Below are 24,041 nucleotides of genomic sequence, written 5' to 3'. Positions count from 1 at the left end.
AAGATATCTGCCTGTTAAACATTTAACCCAGGAAGATATTAATCTTTGGGGGTGGGGGAAAGTTGCATTATTTTCCTAAAAGGAGAAGTGAAGAAAATAATTTTAACTTAAAAACAAATTTATGTCCACAATCTAGGGTCAGATATAATTCTAATCTAATATCTATTTCTTTGGAAAAATAGGAGCTTGCATGACCCACCTCCCTACTTTTTTCCCTCCCTTCATGTAGAAATCAGTATCCCTAGACATTTAGGCAAGATCTCAGAATCAGACATTCCTTGACTCCCTGCAAGTAACATTTACCTAAAGCCATGTGGACATAAATGTCCCTTGTTTGGTAACACACATACACACACCTTAACATCACAAAAGTTTAATCTTCTAGTATTAAAACTTTACATATTTATCCTAAAAAATGGAAATTGCAGACTGGAACAGAATATACAGGTATACTACAAATGAAATTGTAAAAGACAGGGTAAACTATGTTAACAATGTAAAAACAAACAAAAAGTTTTTGTACAAATAAAACATTGCTGCTAGTATAAAAAGAAAAGACAAGGAATTTAGGACAATAAATTAAAAGCAACAAAATTTATTGTAGTACTTGTTAGCAAAACAACTGTAAAAGGCAGTCAAGAGATACAAAGTTTAGATAAGTCTGCTTTCAAGGAACAAATTATTTTATTATGAGATAATAAATGAAACAGATAATGATAGTATATAATTTCATATGGTAGATGTATGACAAGTGTAAATTGTTCTTTGTGACATAGAAAGAAAAAAAAGTTAAGTTCACAATATTTAAAAAAAATTTTTTTCAAGTTTCTACAAATCAGTCATGAAATCTGGGTTTTAATCCTGATTATATTATCAAAATGTGACCTCGGTCAAGGGAAGGAAAATTCAAATTCACTTTACCTTTTGATGTCTCAATTTGCTAATCTCTAAAAGGAAGAGATTAAGCAATTAATCTTTAAATCTCCTAAATCTCCAATTCTAGAATGAATTGAGACAGGCAGCTTTGCACATAATGTGTTTCTATTTACTGTATTTATTGCACAAAATAAAGATGATGATTCATTTTTATGCTCAGATTTATTATATTTGAATTTTTTTCAGCCATTGGGAGAACTAATCACTGTGATTGATATTAAAGAATACATATAGTAGTAGTAGTACTCAGTTACATTTTAGAAAGCAAATATTAAATTTGCATTTGGATAAGTTATCAATAAATATCCTTATGTTGTACTGTAGATGGATCAATTTTTTTCACTTTTTATAAAATTGTGCTCTACTCTTGAACCATTTAGATAATGTCTTACTATTCATATTCTACAATATGAGACAAATTTATGGCTTTGGATGCATAAAGTAGGGTAGAGTCATTTTGTTCTATTTAAGCTTCTGAGAGTTTATTCATTTATTTTTTCAATGCAGCTATGTCCACCACGGACAGCTTTTTATCTTAATTAAAGTTTAAGAGGGGGGCAGTTAGGTGGCACAGTAGATAAAGCACCGGCCCTGGATTCAGGAGTACCTGAGTTCAAATCTGGCCTTGGACACTTGACACTTACTAGCTGTGTGACCCTGGGCAAGTCACTTAACCCCAATTGCCTCACTAAAAAAAAAAATTATCTAGTGTCTAAGCAGTTGTCTCTACTATGTGAGGATTTTTTATTTAGAGGTCAATCATTCAAATTATATATTTGGTACAAGCTGCAGAAAACATTCACAGTTTAGTGTGATATGAATTAATAAGTAGTACAAAGACACTTATCTACTCACCTTATGGGTACCAATGAATTTAAAGTTGGAACATGGCTTAAAGTCTCTCTCCTAAACAGTCCTTTGAAAAATGTGGAAATTGAGATAAAAAGGGAAATGACTTTTCAGAGGCCATAAAGATGGCAAGTTGCAGAAAGAACACATTGCTTATTATAGTGCATCATGCTTCCTCATTGATTTTATGTGGACTGAATTTTTAGTCTTCTTATATTGTAAGACATGGCTTTTTATTTAAAAATTATAGATTCTCATCATTGGTAGAGACCATAGAGGTCATCAGGATAGAGATTTCTATTCTGAAAAAAAAAGATGAGGAAGTTAGGTTGAATTGAAATATATGAAGAGATTTTATATGGAAAAAGAATTATTATAACTGCTCTATTTGTGTTCAGAAGACAGAATTAAGAGTAATAAATTTGAAGTTTTCAAGAGGTTAAGATTCAACATAAGGAGAAAAGCAAAAATGGACAAAAAAGCAAATTCCTTAATAAAATGAGGTATACTAAATTGATTGAGAATTGGAAGGGGTTTCCTTGACTGGATGGCCACTTAAAACTATGGTTTTTTTTCAGATATGAATTTTATTAGATGTTACTTAATTCTCTTCCAATTCTGTAATTCTCCAACTCTGAAGGATCTCTGTGATTCTTCTTAACTCTTCACATCCAAAAAATATACTACTTCCTCTTAGTTCCAGTTCTGCACCCTCATCCTAGCACCATATCTTTTTCTCTACTCTAATGCCAGTAGCATAACACATCACTGTGACTCCAGTCAGGAAAACCTAAGTTCAAATCCTGATAACAGACACTTATTAGGTATATGATCCTGGGCAAGTCACTTAATCCTGTTTGCCTCAGTTTCCTCCTTTCCAAAATGAGCTGGACAAGGAAATTACAGACCACTCCAGTATTTTGTTATGAAAACCTGAAGTGGGGTTATGGAGTCAGACATGACTGATAACATAACAGATGTAGCAGGAGCAACAGGAGCAGACTATTGTAGCAGTCAATTTATAGAACTTCTCATTTTTATCCCACTAATTCATCCTTTATCTCTCTGCTAGAATAATCTTTGATGTACAATGATTTGATCATGACATTGCTCAAAAATTTAAGGGGTTCCCTGTTGCCTACTAAGCAATATTCCCTATACAACTTCTTACAGCAGACATTCATGAACCCCTGTGATCTGGCAGCAATTTTACTTTCCAGGTCTATCTAATATATTTTCCTTCCAGGCACTTGTTACTCTAACCAAAATATGCCACCATTTTCTTTTTGAATTTGACTAGTATTCTGTCACCATTGTGCCTTTGTTCACAACATTAATTATTTTTCAAGTGGACTTCTTTCCCATCTTATTTGTTGAATTACTTTTTTAAATTAAAAAAATTATTTATCACTATTTTTATTTTTATTTATGTACTTGTTTGTTTATTTATTTGGTGGGGCAATGGGGGTTAAGTGACTTGCCCAGGGTCACACAGCTAGTAAGTGTCAATTGTCTGAGGCCAGATTTGTACTCAAGTACTCCTGAATCCAGGTCTGGTGCTTTATCCACTGCACCATCTAGCTGCCCCCACTACTTTTATTTTTATTCTTTGAAAATCAAGCCCAAATTGTGAAGAAAATTCTTTGTCAGGTTTAAGGTACTATATAAATGTTATCTATTACCATTATTGTTATAACCAACATCATGGATTTATTGTAAGGAAATCCCTCTTTAAAGTACTATATAAATGTAGTTTATTATTAAAAAAATGATGAGCAGGATACTATCAGAAAAATCTGGACTTACATGAGCTGATACAAAGTGAAATGTACTGTATACAAAATAACAGCAATATTTTAAGATCTGTAAATGACTGTGATTTTGAGCAGTATAATAATCTAAGAAAACTCTGAAGGACTTATGAAAAATACAGTCCTTCTACAGAGAAAGAACTGATGGTATCTGAATACAGATTAAAGCATAATTTTGGTTAATACCTTTTTTTAAGTTTTTTATCTGTTTTCTTGAACAAACTGACTAATATGAAAATATTTTGCATGATTACAAATGTATAACTTATGTTGAATTGTTTGAGTTCTTAAGGGGTTTGGGGAGGTAGGGAGGAAGAGAATTTGGAACAAAACATTTTAAAAATTGATGTTAAAATTTGTGTTTATGTGTAATTTGTGAAAAATAAAATTCTAAATAAATTTTAAAAAGAAAATCAAGCACAAATGTTACCTTCTCCACTAAGACTTCCATATTCCACCTTGTTTGTAATTCCTTCCAAAACAAAAACTTCATATTATAAACTATTGTCAACCAAAAATATCTGATTTTTTGTCTTACCTTCCCCTTAGAGGCTATGATCATTGAAAGCAAGGACCATTCAGGCAATTTTTAAATTGTGTACCTTCCTCAGTCTATATACACACACACATATAAATATATGCTTTGTGCATAAAAAAGACAGTAGGTTGTTAATAAATGTTTTATGAGTGAATTTATTAAATCAATAAAGCTTGGTGACTTTAGGAACTCACTGTCTAATTGGGACTTATAACATTTTTAAACTGTAGGGCTATAATTGTAAAAGCTCTCCTATATTTCAGGAAATCTTGAATATAGTCCACCTATGATAGCTATGTGTTAGCATTTGCAAGGTAAAGCTTTTGGCCAAATATGTCAAACCATTTATTTTAAAGTTGAAGAACCTGAGGTCTAGAGAGAAGAAATCAGATGGCAAGGATAATAGGATTTAGAAGAAAACGAAGCAGTAAAAAATCATGTTCTCATTTGTATGCTTTCACATATAAGATCTGAAGCAGTTCAGAGGAGGGATAGATCTTCTCTGGACTCTAAATGTCAGTGATACAGAGCAATTATAATTTGCAACCATAATATACCCGAAGCCCAAAGTATATTAAAGAGATGAAGTCAAAACAACACTTTTCCATTACTAAAACCTTGGAAAATACAGAAATCTCCTCTTTCTTTCCTAGCTAGCTAAGAAATACTTGGGTGTAAGCAATGTCTATATGTTAAATGAAGATAGCAGCATTCAAGAGCAGTAAAAGCCATTTGGCACAAGTTGATGGGAGATGCCTATGCATAATTTAGAACACTGTGCAGCTAAGTAGCCTAATCGCTATTTCTTTTTTATGTGAACATTTGCATGTGTGTATTTCATGAATAGAACATCTTCATTATACTTAAAATCTGCTATACTTTTCATTTCTAATCCCTATTGTATTCTTTTTGCATAGGCCATTAGATCAATAGATGGGCCAAAAAAGAATAACAATATAACTGGTAGGAAGGTGAACAGCTCAACTGAAAAGCATTTGGAAATATAATTCATTAACTAGAATATATTTTAACAAAATATCAAAAGGAGAATGTTGACATATAAATAATGAAGAAAAGAAAGTATAGGAAAGCATGTTAACAGGAATTGTTAATCTCTTGAATTTATAATTAAAAGAGCCCCAAAGAAATGTATATAATTTCTCTTAAACTTTTGCTGCCCAGGAAGGTTTTCTACTAGTAGTGCCCCTTTCCTAAATGTCATCATTCCCTTATACTTTGCCACACTAAAAATACAAGATTTACTTTGATTTTCTGATTCACATCAGAATATATTCTACTTTTGGCTCAATAATTTTCCAAATGCCAGCATGTAGACACTCTGGTAAGCGAATATTCTTATCACAGCAAAGAAAAATAATAGCAAGAATTTATATGGAACTTTAAAGTTTGCAAACCCCTTTATACTTATGACCTGATTTGACTGTCACTATAATCCTGTAAAGTAGATACTATTATTATTCTCATTTCAGAGATGAAAATACAACTGAGGCTGAGAGATTTTAAGTTACCTGTACTTGTTTACAGATCCAGAAAGTATGAGAATCAGGATTTGAACACAGGTTTTCTTGACTCTAAGTCTGAGACACTATTTTCTGTCAGGAGAAAAAGCAATTATTTCCTTCATCTCTCCATATTGTCAGCACTATTTCAAAATTATACAGGGTCTTTTATTTAAAAAACAAAACAAAACAAAATAAGCAAACACACAAGAAAATTAAAAACAAATCTTACCTGAGATTCAAAGATTACAGATGTTGCTCTAAGTAACTATTTCTAATTTCCAGCTCTTTAGGAAAAAGTGTGAATTTGTCTCTCCCATAATTTTTGTTCTTGGATAACCATGGCTTTGCCTCCAATTTTTGGCATTTTAAAAAGCACCCATGAAAGACCTGATAACTTCAATGAATGCTGCAAAAGAAGGGTTAGTGAAAGCTGAGAGGTTTAAGAATACTTTGAATAATTTTCTATATATTGGTTGATTATGATTGAAGGCTGCTAGCTACTTTTATTTTTTAACTTTTTTCCCATTTATTTAGAATTTTATTTTTTTCCAACATTACATGTAAAAACAAATTTTAACATCAATTTTTAAAATTTTGTGTTCCAAATTCGCTTCCTCCCTCCTTCCCCACATGCCTTAAGAACTCAAGCAATTTAATAAAAGTTATACATGTGTAGTCATGTAAAACATTTGCACATTAGTCAGGTTGTGAAAGAAAACAGACAAAAAAAACCTAAGAAAAAGGAACTAAAAATATGTTTCAATCTGTACTCAGACACCATCAGTTCTTTCTATGGAGATAGACTGCATTTTTCATAAATCCTTCAGAGTTGTCTTGGATCATTGTACTGCTGAAAATAACTAAGTCATTCACAGCAGATCATCTTACAATGTTGCTGTTATTTTGTTTACAGTACATTCACTTTGCATCAGCTCATGTAGGCCTTTCCAGGTTTTTCTGATAGCATCCTGCTTATCATTTCCCACAGCACAATAATGTTCTATCATAATCTCATCCCACAATTTTTCAGCCATTGCCAAATTGATGGGTATCTCCTCAATTTCAAATTCAACTTTTTTTTTCTCTTTTTGGATGTCAACTTGGTAGGGGTTTTACTAGGGAAAAGAGCATGCATGGTCCTATAGACCTTTGACCATAGCTCCAAAGTGCTCTACAGAATGTTTGAATCAGTTTACAGCTTTACCAAGAGTGTAATAATGTCTCATTTTCCCCATATTCCTTACAACATTTGTCATTTTCCTCTGCTGTCCTATTATCCAATCTAATAGGTATGAGGTAGTAGCCCAGAATTGTTTTCACCTACATCTCTCCAATGAATAGCAAGTTAGAGAATTTTATTTTTCACATGGCTATAGGTAGCTTTGATTATTTCATCTGAAAACTTCATGTCTTTTTTTTTTTTTAGTGAGGCAATTGGGGTTAAGTGACTTGCCCAGGGTCACACAGCTAGTAAGTGTTAAGTGTCTGAGGCCGGATTTGAACTCAGGTTGTCCTGACTCCAGGGCCGGTGCTCTATCCACTGTGCAACCTAGCTGCCCCAACTTCATGTCTTTTGATCATCTATTAATTGGGAAATGGCTCTGATTTTAATAAATTTTATTTTGTTCTCTACGTGATGGAGAAATGAAGCCTGTCAGAAAAAAACTTGCTTCAATTTTTTTTAACAATTTTTATTGCTGAAAAAGGAGGTGGAAAAGCTCTCTGAAGAAAATCATTACCTAAGAATTAGCATAGAGCAGAGAGAGTTAGGTGGCACAGTCAAAAAAGCACTAGCCCTGGATTCAGGAGGACCTGAGTTCAAGTCTGGTCTCAGACACTTGAGATTTATGATGGTGTCTGAGTACAGATTGAAACATATTTTTAGTTCCTTTTTCTTAGGTTTTTTTTGTCTGTTTTCTTTCACAACCTGACTAATGTGCCTTGTAATAACTAAGTAACTAATTAACTAACTAAATAAATAGATAAATGAATGAATGAATGAATAAATAAATAAATAAATAAAAAGATTAGGATGGAGCAAATAGAAGCTAATGACTTTATGACAAATCAAGACACAATAAAGCAAATCCAAATGGATTAAAAAAAGAGGGCAATATGAAATATCTCCTTGGAAAAAACCACTGAGCTGCAAAATAGATCCAGGAGAGATAATTTGGAAATCATTGGACTACCTGAAAACCATGACCAAAAAAAGAACTTTGCCATCATCTTCCAAGAAATTGTTGGGGGGCAGAGCCTAGATGGTGGAGGAAAGACATTAAACATACAGAGCTCCTGACACAATTACTCCCCCTAACAGCAATACAACAACCCTGGAACAGCTAAATCCACAAAAAGCCAGGCCAAAGACAGATTATATGGGGCCATGGTAGGCTGCAAACAGAGTCCAACAATCATGTTGACACAGGCCCCTGAGACTCTGAATCAGCTGCAGCACCAGTGTCTTCTGGAACAACATTTATAGTCAGGTGATAGGGCTGAATGGCTGGCTGGGGTTGGGGTGAGAGATAAAGGGGTTTCTGCTGGACCTAAGTAGGAGTTCAGCTATCCCACCCAGTAGGGAACCAGGAAGAAATCATGAGTGGCAGGAGGCCCAGGTTGGGGAGGGGCACAGGCTCATTAGAGCTAAGAAACACAGCCTACAAACTTTTGCTGGCTGGTTAATTAGTAAATTGGCTTCAGGTTATCTTTGGACCAGAGAACAGGCCAAGCAAGATAAAAACCTGCCCTCCCTCAAATTTTAACACCTGGGACCCTCTGAGCCTTAGGACAGTGTAGCTTGGAAGTAGGGCCCCACTGTAAGAGGGAGATGAAAGTCAAGTAAAAGTCAGCAAGATGAACAAGAAAAGAAAGTTGCAAACTATAGAAAGTTTCTTTAACAACAAGGAAGATTGCTGTGCACAATCAGAAGAAGATAACAACCTCATGGCCCCTACATCTAAAGCTTCCAAGAAAAATATGAATTGGTCTCAGTCCATGAAAGTGCTCAAAAGGGACTCTGAAGAGAAAGTAGGAGAGATAGAAGGAAGATTTAGAGAAATGGAGGAAAGAATGGAAAGAGAAATGAGATTCAAGAGAGTCATGAGAAAAAAGTCAACAATTTGAAAAGCCAAATGGAAAAGGAGAAACAGAAATTTTCAGAAGAAAGTAATTTCCTAAGAATTAGGATTGAACAAATGGAAGCTACTGACTTTATGAGAAAGCAAGACAGAGTAAAGCAAATCCAAATTAATAAAAAGAAATAGAAACCAATATGAAATATCTCCTTGAAAAAACAACTGACTTGGAAAATAGATCCCTGAGATAGAATTTGAAAAACATTGGACAACCTAAAAAACATGACCAAAGTAAGAGTTTAGACAGCATCTTCCAAGAAATTGTCTAGGAAAATTGTCCTGATGTTCTGAAAGCAGAAGGTACAATAGAAATGGAAAGAATCCACCAAAAATCTTCCTGAAAGACATCCTAAAAGGTAAACTTCAAGGAATATTATAACCAAATTCCAGCACTCCCAGGACAAGGAGAAAATATTGCAAGCAACTAGACAAAATGGAATTCAAATGTTGTGGAGCTACAATAAGAATAAAACTAGATCCAGCAGCATCTACATTAAGGGACCCAAGGGCATGCAATATGATATTCCAGAGGGCAAAGGACCTGGGACTACAGCCAAGAATCACATATCCAGAAAAATGGGTATAAACTTTCAGGGAAAAAATTGATACTACACTGAAAGAGGGGACTTTCAGGTATTTGTGATGAAAAGACCTGAACTGAATAGAAAATTTGACTTTCTAATACAAGACCCTGGAGAAGCATAAAAAAGTGAACAGGAAAAAGAAGTCATGAGGGATATTAAAAGATTAAACTTTTTACATTCCTACATGGTAAGATAGTACTTCTAACTCGTAAGAACTTTTTCAGTATTAGGGTAGCTGAATGGAATACACTTAGACGACACAGGTCTGAACTGAATATGAATGGATGATATATGTAAACTATTTTTTGTATATCCTTTTTTTTTTTTTGTCGGGAAGGTAGGTTGGGGTGGCTTATTTCTGGGGGCTGGATTTGGTCTTGGTGTCTCCTGGGTCCAGGGCTGGTGCTTGGTCCACTGTGTCACCTAGCTGTCCCATGATGACATCTTTAAAATAAAGTTAAGGGGTAAGAGGAATGCACTAGAACAAAGGGAAAGGGAGAAGTAGAATGGGGTAAAGTAGCTCATATAAAAGAAAAAAGAAAAAGCTAATGGTGGATGATAAGATGGGGAAGGAGCTCAAAGAATAATTGGCTCAAAGAGGGAACAACATACACACTCAAGTGGCTATAGTAATATAGAATGCCCTGTGGGAATAATTCGAGGGGGAGGGGATAAGTGGGGAGAGGTGAAGGAAAGAAGGGCAGATTGGGGGAGGGGGCAGTAAAAAGCAAAACACTTTTGAGGAGGGATAAGGTGAAAGAAGATAGAAAATAGAGTAATTATCAAGGAGAGGCAATAGGATAGATGACAATACAGTTAGCAACATTATCTTTGAAAGAAATGATGAGCAGTATGCCATCACAAGGGTTTGTGAAAAATGCAATCCATCTTCAGAGAAAGCACTGATGGGGTCTGAATGCAGACTGAAGCATATATTTTTTTGGTTAATTCCTCTTTCTAAAGGTATTTTGTCTGTATTCTTTCACAACCTGACTAATGTGGAGATGTTTTCCATGACTTCACATGTATAACATATTGAATTGCTTGATTTCTTAGGGTGGGGTGGGAGGGAGAAAGAAAATTTGGAATACAATGTTTTAAAAAATAAATGTAGGAGGCAGCTAGGTGGGGCGTGAATAAAGCACTGGCCCTGGATTCAAGAGGACCTGAGTTTAAATCCCGCCCCAGACACTTGACACTTACTAGCTGTGTGACCCTGGACAAGTCACTCAACCCTCCTTGAGTGCAAAAAAAAATCAATGTGAAGAAATTTATTTTTTACATGTAACTTGGGGAAAATTCTAAATATTTTTTAAAAAATTGTTTCTATTGTTAACTGCATTTCTCTTGATCCTATTCTCTCCCCATGACAATTACTCTATTTTCTATCTTCTTTCACCCTCTCCCTCCTCAAAAATGTTTTGCTTCTGACTGTCCCCACCCCCAATCTTCCCTCCCATCTTTCACAACTCTCCGCCCTCCCATTATCCTCTTCCTGTCCTACTTTCCTTCAGGGTAAGATAGATTACTATACCCAATTGAGTGTGTATGTTATTCGCTCTTTAAGCCAATTCTTATGAGAATAAGGCTCATTTACACCCTCCTCCACACCTCTCCCACTTTCTCTCCACACCACAAGCTTTTTCTTCCTTCTTTTATGTGAGCTACTTTACCCCATTCCATCTCTCCCTTTCCCTTCTTCCCAGTGCATTCCTCATCCCTTAATTTTTTTAAAGGAATAATAAAGTACGAGTTGAATATCAACCTTATCCCTGATATAAAAGTATCTTTTTGTGCTCCTCTAGTGTCTTCTGTTTCACAGTCAAATTTTCTATTTTGCTCCGGTCTTTTCATCAAGAATGCCTGAAAGTCCTCTCTTTCATTTAATTCCATTTTCCCCCCTGAAGGATTATATTTAGTTTAGCTGGGTAGGTGATTCTTGGTTGTAATCCCAGTTCCCTTTCCCTCTCAAATGTCATATTCCAAGCCCCCCAATCCTTAAATGTGGAAGCTGCTAGATCTTTTGTTATCCTGACTGTTGGTCCACCATACTTGAATTGTTTTTTTTTTTTTTTTTTCTGGCTACTTGCAATATTTTCTCCTTAACCTGGGAGATTTGGAACTTGGCTATAATATTCCTGGAAGTTTTCTTTTTGGGATCTCTTTTAGGCAGTGTTTAGTGAATTCTTTCAATTTCTATTTTACCTTCTGTTTCTAGAATATCAGGGCACTTTTCCCTGACAATTTCGTGGAAGATGATGTCTAGGTTCTTTTTTTGATCATGGCTTTTAGGTAGTCCAATAATTTTCAAATTAACTCTCCTGGATCTATGTGATAAGTCAGTTGTTTTTCCCGATGAGATGTATCACATTGGCTTTTTTTTTTTTTTCATTCCTTTGGATTTCCTTTATTGTGTCTTGAATTCTCAAAAGTCACTATTGTCCATTTGCTCAATTCTAATTTGTAAAGAATTGTTTTCTTCAGAGATCTTTTGTCCTTCTTTTTCCATTTCAGTAATGCAGCTTTTCAAACTGTTGACTTTTTTGTTATGATTTTCTTGCATCACTCTCATTTCTCTTTCCATTTTTTTTTTTGCTCTACTTCTCTTACTTTATTTTCAAGTCATTTTTAAGTGCTTCCACAGCTGGAGACCAGTTCATATTTTTCTTGGAAGCTTTGGATGTAGCAGTTTTGACTTTATCTTCTGAGGGCGTACTTTGTTCTACTTTGTCACCCTAGAAACTTTCTATGGTCAGATTTTTTTTTCTGTTTGCTCATTTCCCAAGCCTATTTCTTGACTTTTAACTCTCTGTCAAAGTGGGGCACTGGTTCCTGGGTGGAGGGCACACAGGCTTTTAGCAGCTGTTTTCAGAGATACTTCTGGGAATTTTTAAGTCCTTAGTTCTTCTAAGTTGATATGATATAAGGAGAGGCATGTTCACCATTCTCCTGGCCCTTGCTTTGGTCTACAAGCCACCACAGGCATGCTTTTCTGCCCTGGAACACTGAACAGATTCTTGCTCCACTCTGGCTACAAGCTCTTGTGTGCTTATGCTCCTCCCCCACCTGAGACCACCACCCAAGCCTGTGAATTGGATGTGAGCATGGACAAAACAACAGAGTCCCGCCTCAGTGTCAAAAAAGAGATCTCTGTAATCTTCTCCTGGCCAACTGCTTGATGCCCTCACCATCTGTGGACTGAGTTCCAGAAGCAGCTGTTGCCACAGCTGATTCAGAGGCTCTCAGGGCCTTGATTCTCTAGGGTTGGGTCTGTGCTGGTGTAGCCTGTGCTGTGCTCCACTCCACTCTCACCCCCATACTACAGACCTTTCCCACTGTGATGGGTACAACAAAATCACCTTACTTTCCCCTAGTGTGGGGGAAGCTAGGTAGGATTACATATAAATTATAAGCTTCAGCAATAGCATAGGCATTAAGCATTTATTAAAGTATATTGCATTCAAATCCAGCCTCAGACACTTGACACTTACTAGCTGTGTGACCTTGGGCAAGTCACTTAACCCCCATTGCCCCACAGAAAAGTGTATTACAGGTTGGCAAAGAGAGAGCATGTGTTTATGAAAGAATGGAAAAGCCTAGCTAAGATCTATGTGGGAGAATGAGAGAAAAAGCCACGTCCACCTCACAGATCACACTACCAAGAGAAAGAACCTAATTCTTCTACAGCAGAAGCTCCCTGCAGGATAGGAAGAGGGGTGGTCCCCACACACAGCTCCAAGCTAATTGACTGGTAGCATTCAAGTCCATTGATTAACATGACTTGAAGGCTGTCCATGAATTGTGAGCTAACTTCTGGACACTGAATTGACTTTAGGAAAGTCAACCCATGCTCTCTCCAAAGGTGGCCCCCTGGTAATAATATTCTCATACTGCCAAATTTCTAAGCTGTATTTGACTGGAAAATTATTTCACCCTGTCCACTTGTGGGTTCTGCTACTCCAAAAATTGTCTTATGGCTTTATTTGAATGTATTTGGAGGCATCTTGGGGAGACCTCAGGCAAGTCACTGCCTTTCTTCCTCCATTTTGGCTCTGTTGCTAGCTACTTTTCTTAGTTTAGACTGAGATGATATCTATCTTAGATAATTGTTTTTATTTGCTGTCAGGGGCATAATATAAGGGGAAATAGAGAGAGGGATTGAACATCTTATTTCACTGGTATAGTTAACTCCTGGGTGATGAAATTCCCTTTTCTGATGCAGATTGATACCCCTTTCTACAATTTATACTATTAAATAATTGCTTAGAGCACTGAGAAGACAAATGATTTGGCCGGGTTGACACAAGCAATGTGTATTAGAGATGGGTTTTGACCCTAGGTCTTCCTGGATTCCAGGGTAACTCTCTATCCACATGAACTCTCAGGGAGATAAAAGGAGAAATAAGGAAATAAATAAAACTACTTACAATTAGCATCCTACACACCATTATGATTTTCCAAAAGAGTTGAGAATAAACCACCACTTTAAATGACATGCAGAAGGAATGTGAATTGCAGGAAATCTAGGGGTAGTCTGAATTTTTTTGTGTTTTTCTTCTCCCTATTGATCAATTGTGTATTATAAATGGAAACTGACTTTACTGTTTAAAACATGTGTGATATTTTCCCTCTGTGCTCCCATAGAAAGGTTAAAATAATTTCTGAAGTAGACTAAAAACAATTGAGATGAGGTGTAGATATGAACATAATTGCTGCAATCACTCCATTATGTTTTGGTCATCACAGGACTGAACACTTAAACATGTGAAAAAGAATACAAAGGAGAGAAAACATAGAAATTTGAAAAATAAATGCATCTATATAACAACAACAACAAATGCAAGAACGAGATTGGCCAAATAAAGGTAAATATGAGCTTTGTAGAATGGGGGGGGGTGGATGTATAGAATTTCGGATTTAGAAGTATTTCAGAGACCACCATTCCAATTCATGCTCATTCCAGAATCCCTTCTTAAAAAATTTTCGTGGTTATCTAGCCTTCTGGATTTTTATACAGAAGTGACAGCCTATATTCAACAGAATAGTCAGTATGATTCACATGATAAATGTTCTATACAAAGCTGTTATTAGTTCCAAGTGGTAATTTCTCTCAAATAATGTGGAGGAAATGAAGAATTATGCTAATTCTTTTCATTAAAATGGTATATGTGTGAATGAAAGTACCTAATCAGGTTGATTAATGGATAGATTTAGAATTTTAGGGAAGTCACCAAAGGTAAAGCAATGAGCTCTGTTCCTGACCTTGTCTTTTCACATTTTATTTAATGATGTACAAATAAACATAAAACATAATTATCCAATTTATAAATTGGGGCATTCAATAGATTGTTCATGTGGAAAAAAAAAACAATTGTATTTGAAATGAGAAAATATTGGTTCAAGTCCTTGTTAGCTGCATAACTGAATTTCACTTCATTGGTTATATCCAGTTCATTTCACTATTTGTGGCATCAGATTCAAAGGACATATGAAGAAAGATAATACCTAAATCCAAAAAAAAGAACTGAAAAATAGAAGTGTGTATAAAATATAGAATATATAGAATATAGAATGTGTGCATATATATATATATTTCAGTCTAATGGTAGCTATTTCTAGGGTGGGAGGAGGGAAGAAACAAAAAGAAAAATGTATTTATAAGATGTTTGTTGTATATTATAAAGGAATAGCTAGTTGTGCATAATTTGCAGTTTAATGTACAAACATTTTTGTATTGTACTGTAATGAAAATTTTTGTTTTATTCCACAAATTAAAAGTAAAATAAAAAAAAACATTATTGTATGTAAAATGAGAGAAATTGATCAAATCTTATTTTCTCTTCTTCTTAGGTGAATTTGGGTCATGCTTATTGACTATCTATAACACCTAACTGACTAACTAAATTAGACCTTTATCCAAATACATTCTATAATTTGTTTTCTGTGTTTTTCATTCACTTAGTGTAACTAGCCTAACTGGTCTCACTGAATATTTTCATCAAAGATGGTATCAATATGTGTATGAATACACACACAAAAACTTAAATGTGTATATGCACACACACTAACACGTGTGTATACACAGATAACACTCACAAAAACATAAATGTGTGTCTACACAGAGACACACATTTCCCAAAAATATTTCATACAAATAAGAAAATAAACATGAGATAGTAGTAGCTTTTTAAACTTATTTTTGGTAAAAAATATCTTTTATGATATATTGCAATCTTTAAGAATCTTCTTCCCTTTGAGACGTCTTGAAAATAAATATCTGAGTGGTTTTAAAATTGTGTCACCTCCACCTTCAGCAGTGTTCTCTTTTGTATCTATTTAGTCAGATATAATAAATCTTTCCAATTTTGTCTTCTGAAGTACAATTACTTCTTAGATACATAGTTCATTGGGAATTGAAGGAGTAAATTTGTGGTTCCACTACTATCACCAATGAGAATAGATCACTAGAATGAAGCAATCTTTTCAGTTTATTGTCCATTTGTCACTCTTTTTTCTAGTTTCTTCTATAAAATACTATCATAATAATTGGACTTAATTATTTTTCATCTTCTTTCTATAAGATTTATTCCCTCACAAACTTTTTAACATTTTTAAGATGCTGTTACTTGTCATCATCTATAATATTTCCTAATATTATTATATTGACAGAATTTTATTTTAACAAGCAAAACTCTGGAGTGTTATATGTCTCCACTTCTCAAGGAGGTCAAGGGTTTGATGCCTGAAGTTATTTCTGGCTTCTCTATTATTTTGATTGTTTTGGTTCAGGGAAACTTATTTAAGAAATGGAAAGAAAGCATTGTTGAAGTCATCTCTCTTTAGTTTTAGTTCATCTGCTGTGGTTCATGCTTAAAAATCTAAAAATAGTTTGGAGCTGCTTTATTCATATGAATATATTTTCTCATTTTTACTGTTTTGTAAAATTTTATGTTATTCAAACCACTTCTCTACCCTACTGATGATCTGATTACACTCATATCCCTATTTCTTATATTATTATTTGGTCAAGTAGCTCATCTTTTTGAGCATATAGTTGAATTCATTTTTAGGGAATATTTTGTGCCCATTGTATTTGGTGACTTGTATTTCTCTTCATTATTCACAGAATGAGGTTTTTGAATTGTTTGTAAGCCTTTATTATGTATCTTTTCTTGATCCTAAATATTATTTGGGGAAGTTTGGTGGCAAAGTTAATAGAACATTATCTCTGGAGTCAGGAAGACTCATCTTCCTGAATTGAAATCTTGTCTCACTCCCTTACTGTCTATATGACCCTCAGCAAGTCACTTAACCTAGTTTGCCTCAGTTTTCCCATCTGTAAAATGAACTGGAGAAGTTAATCAAAAACAACTCCAGTAGCTTTGGAAAGAAAACTGCAAATGGTGTCATGAAGAGTCAGATATTACTGAAATGATGGAACAAAAAACAATTATTATTTAAAATATATTTTGCCACCCTATCCTATGTTGGAATAGTTTTTATAATCTTGTCATTTCATAGAATATCTGTAGCTCTCTGTCCTATATAATGGAAAATAGTTTACATGTTCTCATAGGCTGGTAGAACTAGCTGAAATACAGCGGAGTTTAGTGAACTCCACACTTACCCATGCCAGCAATTACCATGCCAAGAGTAGTAAAAGCAGATAAGAAAAAAAATATGGAAGTTGGGGAGAATCAATGTTAGTTGGACAGTCAGCTCTCCATAGTTTCCTGCATTTTGATGTCTTAGTCTTGATAGAATTACCTTCAATTTAAATTTCTTCCAACTTTAAATTTCTGCCAGGCAAATAGGGTCCTCATTCCTATTAGCGCTTGTCTTTTAAAGCTCAGCAAGCACCCTTGTACTTACCTGGCTGGGTTGGCAAATCAAATTCCTTTTTCCTCCCAATTTAAGTTAATCATATCCTCTCATTATAGGGATAGCTATTACTGTGTGCCATAATTTCTTTTTTAAAAAATTGGCATTGTTCTACCATTATTATTGACACGTTTGAAAATTTTGAACACACCACAATTGTATTCCCAGTGTTTGCTGAGATTGTAACCAATTTCTTGATTTGCCTCTCTGAAAAAGAGTTAGAACGGTGTCTTTCATTCATCTGCTACTTCTTTATGCTTTGTTCAGCTTCTAGTGAGCATGCCGATATTGACTTAACTTTAAATTGGACAGATATCACATGTTCAGCAAAAACATAAGGAGACTTTTGGACAAGATCAGACAAATCCTTTAGTCCTAAGTATATGGCAAATACAATTGCTGAGCCACTGTCTGTAATATGTGTAAGATCATGGAAAATGGGGAAAGTACCACAAATAATGGAGGAGGCCAAGTCTCCTATTTTTCAATAAGGGAAGAAAAAAATTGTCTTCAACCCATTTAGCAGAATTGAGGCTGGCTCCAGTGCTTGGGAAAATTTTAAAATATTTACTTAATATTTTATTTTCCCAATTTACAAGTAAAACAATGTTAATATTCTTTATTAAAATGAGCTTCAAATTATTTTCAATTATTTTCTCCCTCATTGAGAAGGCAAACATTTTGATATAGGTTATACCTGTGCAGTCATGCAAAACATATTTCTATGTTACTCAAGTTGTAAAAGAAAAGACCAAAATAGTTTAAAAAACATGCTTTATGAATTAATGATGGAGGCTGAGCCAAGATGGCAGAGGAGAGGCTGTGACTCCAGTAAGCTCTCGATAGACCTGTCCACTCACTCCCAAATAATGCCATAAAAAACAAAAACAAAAACAAACAAAAACAAACCAGAGCAGCCTAACTCACAGAAGATCAAAGTGAGACTTTTTTTCCAGCCAAAGATGGTAATGGGATCACCTGCCAATTGGGCTGAGAGAGGAGCTCAGTGGCTGGCCTGGACTAAGCCAGGAACAGACCATGCCTCCAGTGCCTCAGAGTCTTCAGCGTTAGCCTCTTCTTCTGAGGCTCAGCTTGCAGATCAGTTAGGGGGTTCGACAGTTGGCCAGGGTGAAGTGGCTGCAGTCTCTGCTGGGGTTGGAATGAACCACACTGGTTCTGTACCAGTAGGCCAAACTGAGTGGTGGTGGCCCAGTGTGGGAAGGGCACAGGTATGCCAATCTTCTGAAGACAGAGAATCAGATTTCAATCAGACATCTGCTTCTGAGTTGAGATGAGTAGGCAAAAAAGATAGCAGGAAACAGACAGCTTTTGGGGGGCAAAGTAGACCAGAATACACCCTCACAAGAAGATAATAACAAAGTCAAAGCTCCAACATCCAAAGCTTCCAAGAAAAATATGAATTGGTCTCAAGCCATGGAAGCACTCAAAGGGAACTCTGAAGAGAAAGCAAGAAAGATAGAAGGAAGATTTAGAGACATAGAAGAAAGAATGGAAAGAGAAATGAGAGCAAGTCAGAAGAGTCAAGAGAAAAAAATCAACTGTTTGAAAAGCCAAATGGGAAAGGAGATACAAAAGCTCTCTGAAGAAAATATTGCCTAAGAATTAGGATTGAACAAATGGAAGATAGTGACTTTATGAGAAACCAAGACACAGTAAAGCAAATCCAATTAAATAAAAAATAGAGGGCAATATGAAATATCTCCTTGGATAAACACCTGACATTGAAAATAGATCCAGGAGAGATAATTTGAAAATCACTGGACTAACTGAAAACCATGATCAAGGAAAGAACTTATACATCATTTTACAAGAAATTATCTGGGAAAAATTGTCCTGATATTCTAGAAGCAGAAGGTAAAATAGAAATAGAAAGAATCCACTGATCACCGCCTAAAAAAGATCCCAAAAGGAAAACTTCCAGGAATATTACAACCAAATTCCAGAACTCCCAGGTCAAGGAGAAAATGTTGCAAGCAGCTAGAGAAAAGGAATTCAAATACGGTGGAGCCACAGTCAGGTTAACACAAGATTTAGCAGCTTCTACATTAAAGGACTGGAGGGCATGGAATATGAAATTCCAGAGGGCAAAGGAACTGGGACTACAACCTAAAATCACCTACCCAGCAAAACTAACTATGTTTCTGGGGAAAAAATGGGACTTCAATGTAAAAGAGGAATTTCAGGCATTCTTCATGAAAAGACCTGAACTGAATAGAATATTTGACTTTCAAATACAAAACCCTAGAGAAGCATAAAAAGGTAAATAGGAAAAAGAAATCATGAAGGACATTAAAAGGATAAGCTGTTTACATTCTTATATGAGAATATAATAACTCCAACTCATAAGAAGTTTCTCAGTATTAGGGCAGCTGAAAGGAATATTCTTAGACAGAGGGCACAGGTGTGAATTGAATATGAAGACATACTATCTGTAAAGCATTTATCCTTGGTTTTTGTGAGGCAGGCAGAGTGGGGTGGCTTATGTCTGGGGCTGGATTTGGGCTCATGGGCTCCTGGGTCCAGGGTTGGTGCTTTTTCTACTCCAGTGGGTATAGTAATGTGGTAAAAAGTTTTAATAGTCAGCGATAATGGAGAGACGCCAGTTTTTTTTAAGGACCACCCTTTTGGGGAGGAGACCAACGTCATGAGCTACGCATGCCAGACTGCCTGCTAAGCACTCGACTTCCGGGATGCTAGCTTAAAAGGCAAGGAGAGAACGGAAATGGGAGCTTTTTCCTGCTCTGCTGGTCTCCTGACTGCGCTGCACAGACAGACGCTGACTGTAGTTCGACTCTGCCCGACTCGCGGTTAGCAGCAGCACACGCTTGACTCAGTCTCTCTCTCTCCCCAAAGGTGGCCTTGGGCTTTTGGTGAGTCTTATATGGAATATAGACTAAGCTTAGACTTAAGATGATTTGTTTTGTATTTTTACTTTCCTATCCCTCTAATCAACATCACCTGGTAACTACCACACAATAAAAGTTCTAACTGGAAAACCAGAAGCTTCAATTAAGGGAAAGGTTAAAGAGGGGAGATATATGATCTAATATCCAATTTTAAATCTCACAGTAATATATTTTGACCTGAGGGAAAGTGGTTGGGGAAGGAGAAAAAGGGGGGAGAGGTGAAGAAAAGGAGAGCAGAGTGGGGCAGGGGACAGTAAAAAGCAAAACATTTTTGAGGAGGGATAGGGTGAAAGAAGATAAAAAATAGAGTAAATATCAAGGGGAAGGAATAGGATGGAGGGTAATACATTTAGCAATAGTGTCTGTGAAAGAAATGATGAAAAGATGCCATCAGAAAGACGTATGAAAAATGCAAACCATCAACAAGGGAAGAACTGATGGCATTTGAATACAGATTGAAGTATAATTTTATTTGTTAGTTTCTCTTTCTAAAGTTATTGTCTATTTTCTTTCACAGCTTGACTAATGTGAAGATGACTGGCGTAACTACTCATGTATGACTTATATAGAATTGCTTGATTCCATAGGGAAGGTTTAGGAGAGAGGGAGAAATTTAGAACACAAAGTTTTAAAAAAAATCAATGTGAAGAAGCAATGAGCAGGTGGATTTCAAAGAAACCTGGAAGGACTTACAAGAACTGATACTGAGTGAGATGAGCAGAACCAGGAGAACATTGTACATAGTATCAACAACATTGTCTGTTGATCAACTGTTATAGACTTGAAGCTTCTCAGCAATACAATGGTCCAAGATAGTTCCAAAAGTCTCATGGCAGAAAATACACTCCAAATCCAGAAAAACAACAACAACAACAAAACAAAACAAAACAAAAACCTGTGGAATCTAGATGCAGATTGAACCATACTATTTCTACTTTATTTTTTCCTTTTCTGAGGTTTTTCCCTTTTGCTCTGATTCTTCTTTCACAGCATGACTAATGCAGAAATATGTTTAATGTGATTGTACCTATATAACCTATATCATATTGCTTGCTGTCTTGGGGAGTGGGTATGAAGGGGAGGGAGGGGTGGGAGGGAGAATATTTGAAACTAGAAATCTTATAAAAACAAATGTTGAAAACCATCTCTACTTTTAACTAGAAAATAATAAAATACTTTTATGACAGAAAAAAACATGCTTTATTCTGCATTTAGATTCCATCATTTCTTTCTCTTCAGATGGATAGCAGAATTATCCTTCAGAATTATCTTGATCAGTCCTTCAGAATTATCTTGATCCTTGTATTGCTGAAAATAGTTGTTATTCACATTTCATCTTTCTACAATATTGCTATTATTGTGTACAATGTTCTTCTGGTTCTACTCATTTCACTTTGCATTAACTCATGTAAGTCTTTGCAAGTTTTTCTGAGAGCATCCTGCTCATTATTTCTTTAATTCAATAGTATTCCATCATAATCATATACTGTGGAAATTTATTTTGATTTGGGGACCCTACCTTTAGGCAGAGATTAGAAAGCCTTAGGCCCTCAGGGTCTCCCCCCTCCTCCTCAGCTTCAGCTGAGTGAAAAAGCCCCGTGGGCTATACAAGATGCCAGGTCAGACAGCTGGGGGGAAAAAAAGCCCCCAGCTCCCCCTGACCTGAATGGATCCCGGATACCCTGTGCTGAGGCACGTGAAACTTGGAGCGCACTCCCCCCCCCAGCCGCAGCTCTGGCTGGTGGATTAGCTTGGTCTGTGGGGGGCGAAGGAAGCCCGAGATTTGAGTGGAGAGAAGAAAAGGTATATATAGACCTGGGAGACGGACTAGGGGGAGAATGGCTGACTAGAGCAAGGAAGGAGATGGACTAGATAAAGAAGGACAAACTAGATAGACAAGACTCAGGGGATCAGACAGACAAGAAGAGGTCAAGAGGCGGCTGAGGAGACTGCAAAGATTGGAGACTAGAGACGGGTCTGACAAGGTTACAGGCCTTAATACAGACCAGGGAAAGTGTAACGTTCCCTGAGGCCGGAGGCTAAGGCCCTTATATTCAAGAAGTTCAAGGGGCAGCAGGTGCGAAAGAGACAGTGGAAAGAGACCGCAGGAAAACAGTCAGGTTGTACACTTTATTTCCCTGTATTCCTAATTTGAAATAGTATCTCATAAATAAACTCTGCTTTGATTATTTAGTTAGAGGCTTCTTAATCTTTAGTCTATCAGTTTGGGAGCAGTGTGGTGGAACTTTATAAATGGCCCACATTAAATTAAACGCAGTCAGAAAGCCAAATAGTCACAAGTCCCAGATTAGTCCTCCTGTCAGCTTTAGCCCCCCAAAATTAGGCTAGTCATCAAAAATATTTCACATTTGAATGGCGACCCAGATGGGACTTACAGCCCAATTATAATTTTTCTAAATTTATCATTTTTCATATAATAATTTTTCATAAGTACAGTTATATATAATTTTTCCAGGTTAGTTATAGTTATGAATAATTAATTTTTTAACAATATTATAATTTATTTATCCATTTCCCAACTGATCAGCCTCCTCTCAATTTCCAATGCTTTTTCACCAAATCATTGCTATCACTATTTTTGTACATATATATATGTGTATATGTGTGTGTATATATATATATATATTTTTTTTTTTCCTCCTTTCTTTTTTTTTTAATTTTCTTTTAAAATCTTTTGGATAGGAGTAGCAGGAATGCCAGTACTGGGGCTAGCACTACCGGCACTGGACACAGGCCACTATGAGTAGTTCCGTGACTTCGAGGCCTTCCCAGAACCTGTTGGAGCCCGAACTGCAGCCGGAGAACCGGATCCCAGTGCTGGGCTGTAGGAACAGTGTACTGAGCTATGAGCTTTTGTGTGGGGGCTTACTCAGTGTGATTAGTGTGGATTACTCTCTAGTGGTGGTGGCCGCCATGCAGGACAGCTATGCTCAAGTACCCACTTTGAGCTGGGAAACAATGAATGCCTGAGTTCTCTGTTTCCACAATAGCACCTTTCAAGTGGTGCTAGAGAAGAGTACCCTGAATGCTTTGCTGTCTGGGGAACAAGACCCCTAGATGGTGTCGCCAGAGGGTATTCAGACTGTGGATGAAGTTCTTAGTGAGGTGAGTCGTGTGCTAACCCTCCAGGGCCACTTCATTTCCCTGACTGCAGCCCCCAACCCCCCCACTTTTGTGTCCAGCACTACACCCAGCCTGGTGCATGCCTCCTATCGCAGAGGGGTCAACTTCCATTTCTACCTCATGGACAAGAGGAGGGAGCTGAGTTCAGCAGAGCAAGCCTTGGGGGCCCAGGTGCATGCCCCCCCCTCAAGACCCACAACAAGGCACAACAAACAGTCGGTCCTCTCCCTTGGGCACCTCCCTGTTCTCTCTAGTTTCTTCCCCCCCTGCCCCCTCTACTGCACACCAGATCCCTTCTAGAAATCACTGGCTTCTCTTGGCATGACAAGGTCCTTCCCCCAGCAAAACTTCTACCTCCACAACATGGAAGGCTGAATGAGGTCCCTGGGTATGACCTGTGTCACCTGCTGCCCTCTCCAGCAGAGTTCAGAAGACTTGGAATCAGGCCCAAATCTGGTCTTTGGTACGTCCTGGCTGTGTGACCCAGGACCAATCCTCAGCATGCTCCTCTGTGAAATGGGGAAGGGAATACTGTAGTCTTTAATTCACAGTGTTGTGACATTCAAATTAAGATCATGTCTGGAAGTCCCTGGGCAAACTTTGTAAGAAAAAAAAATCTTTGGGATATAGACCTAATAGAGGTATTGCTTGATCAAAGTGTATGCATGGTTTCATAGCCATTTGGCATAGTTCCAAATTGCTCTACATAAT

The 24,041-nt window shown here is 36.5% G+C and overlaps 1 pseudogene; it reads left to right on the top strand.

Annotated features, from left to right (window-relative positions):
- The first annotated feature begins 18,221 nt into the window (after positions 1–18,221).
- On the top strand, positions 18,222–23,630 carry LOC122738612 (annotated as a pseudogene).
- Positions 23,631–24,041: the final 411 nt, after the last annotated feature.

The sequence above is a fragment of the Dromiciops gliroides genome, chromosome 2 (assembly GCF_019393635.1).
Source record: "Dromiciops gliroides isolate mDroGli1 chromosome 2, mDroGli1.pri, whole genome shotgun sequence".
NCBI lineage: Eukaryota > Metazoa > Chordata > Mammalia > Microbiotheria > Microbiotheriidae > Dromiciops > Dromiciops gliroides.
This window is presented reverse-complemented; position numbering and strand designations above follow the sequence as displayed.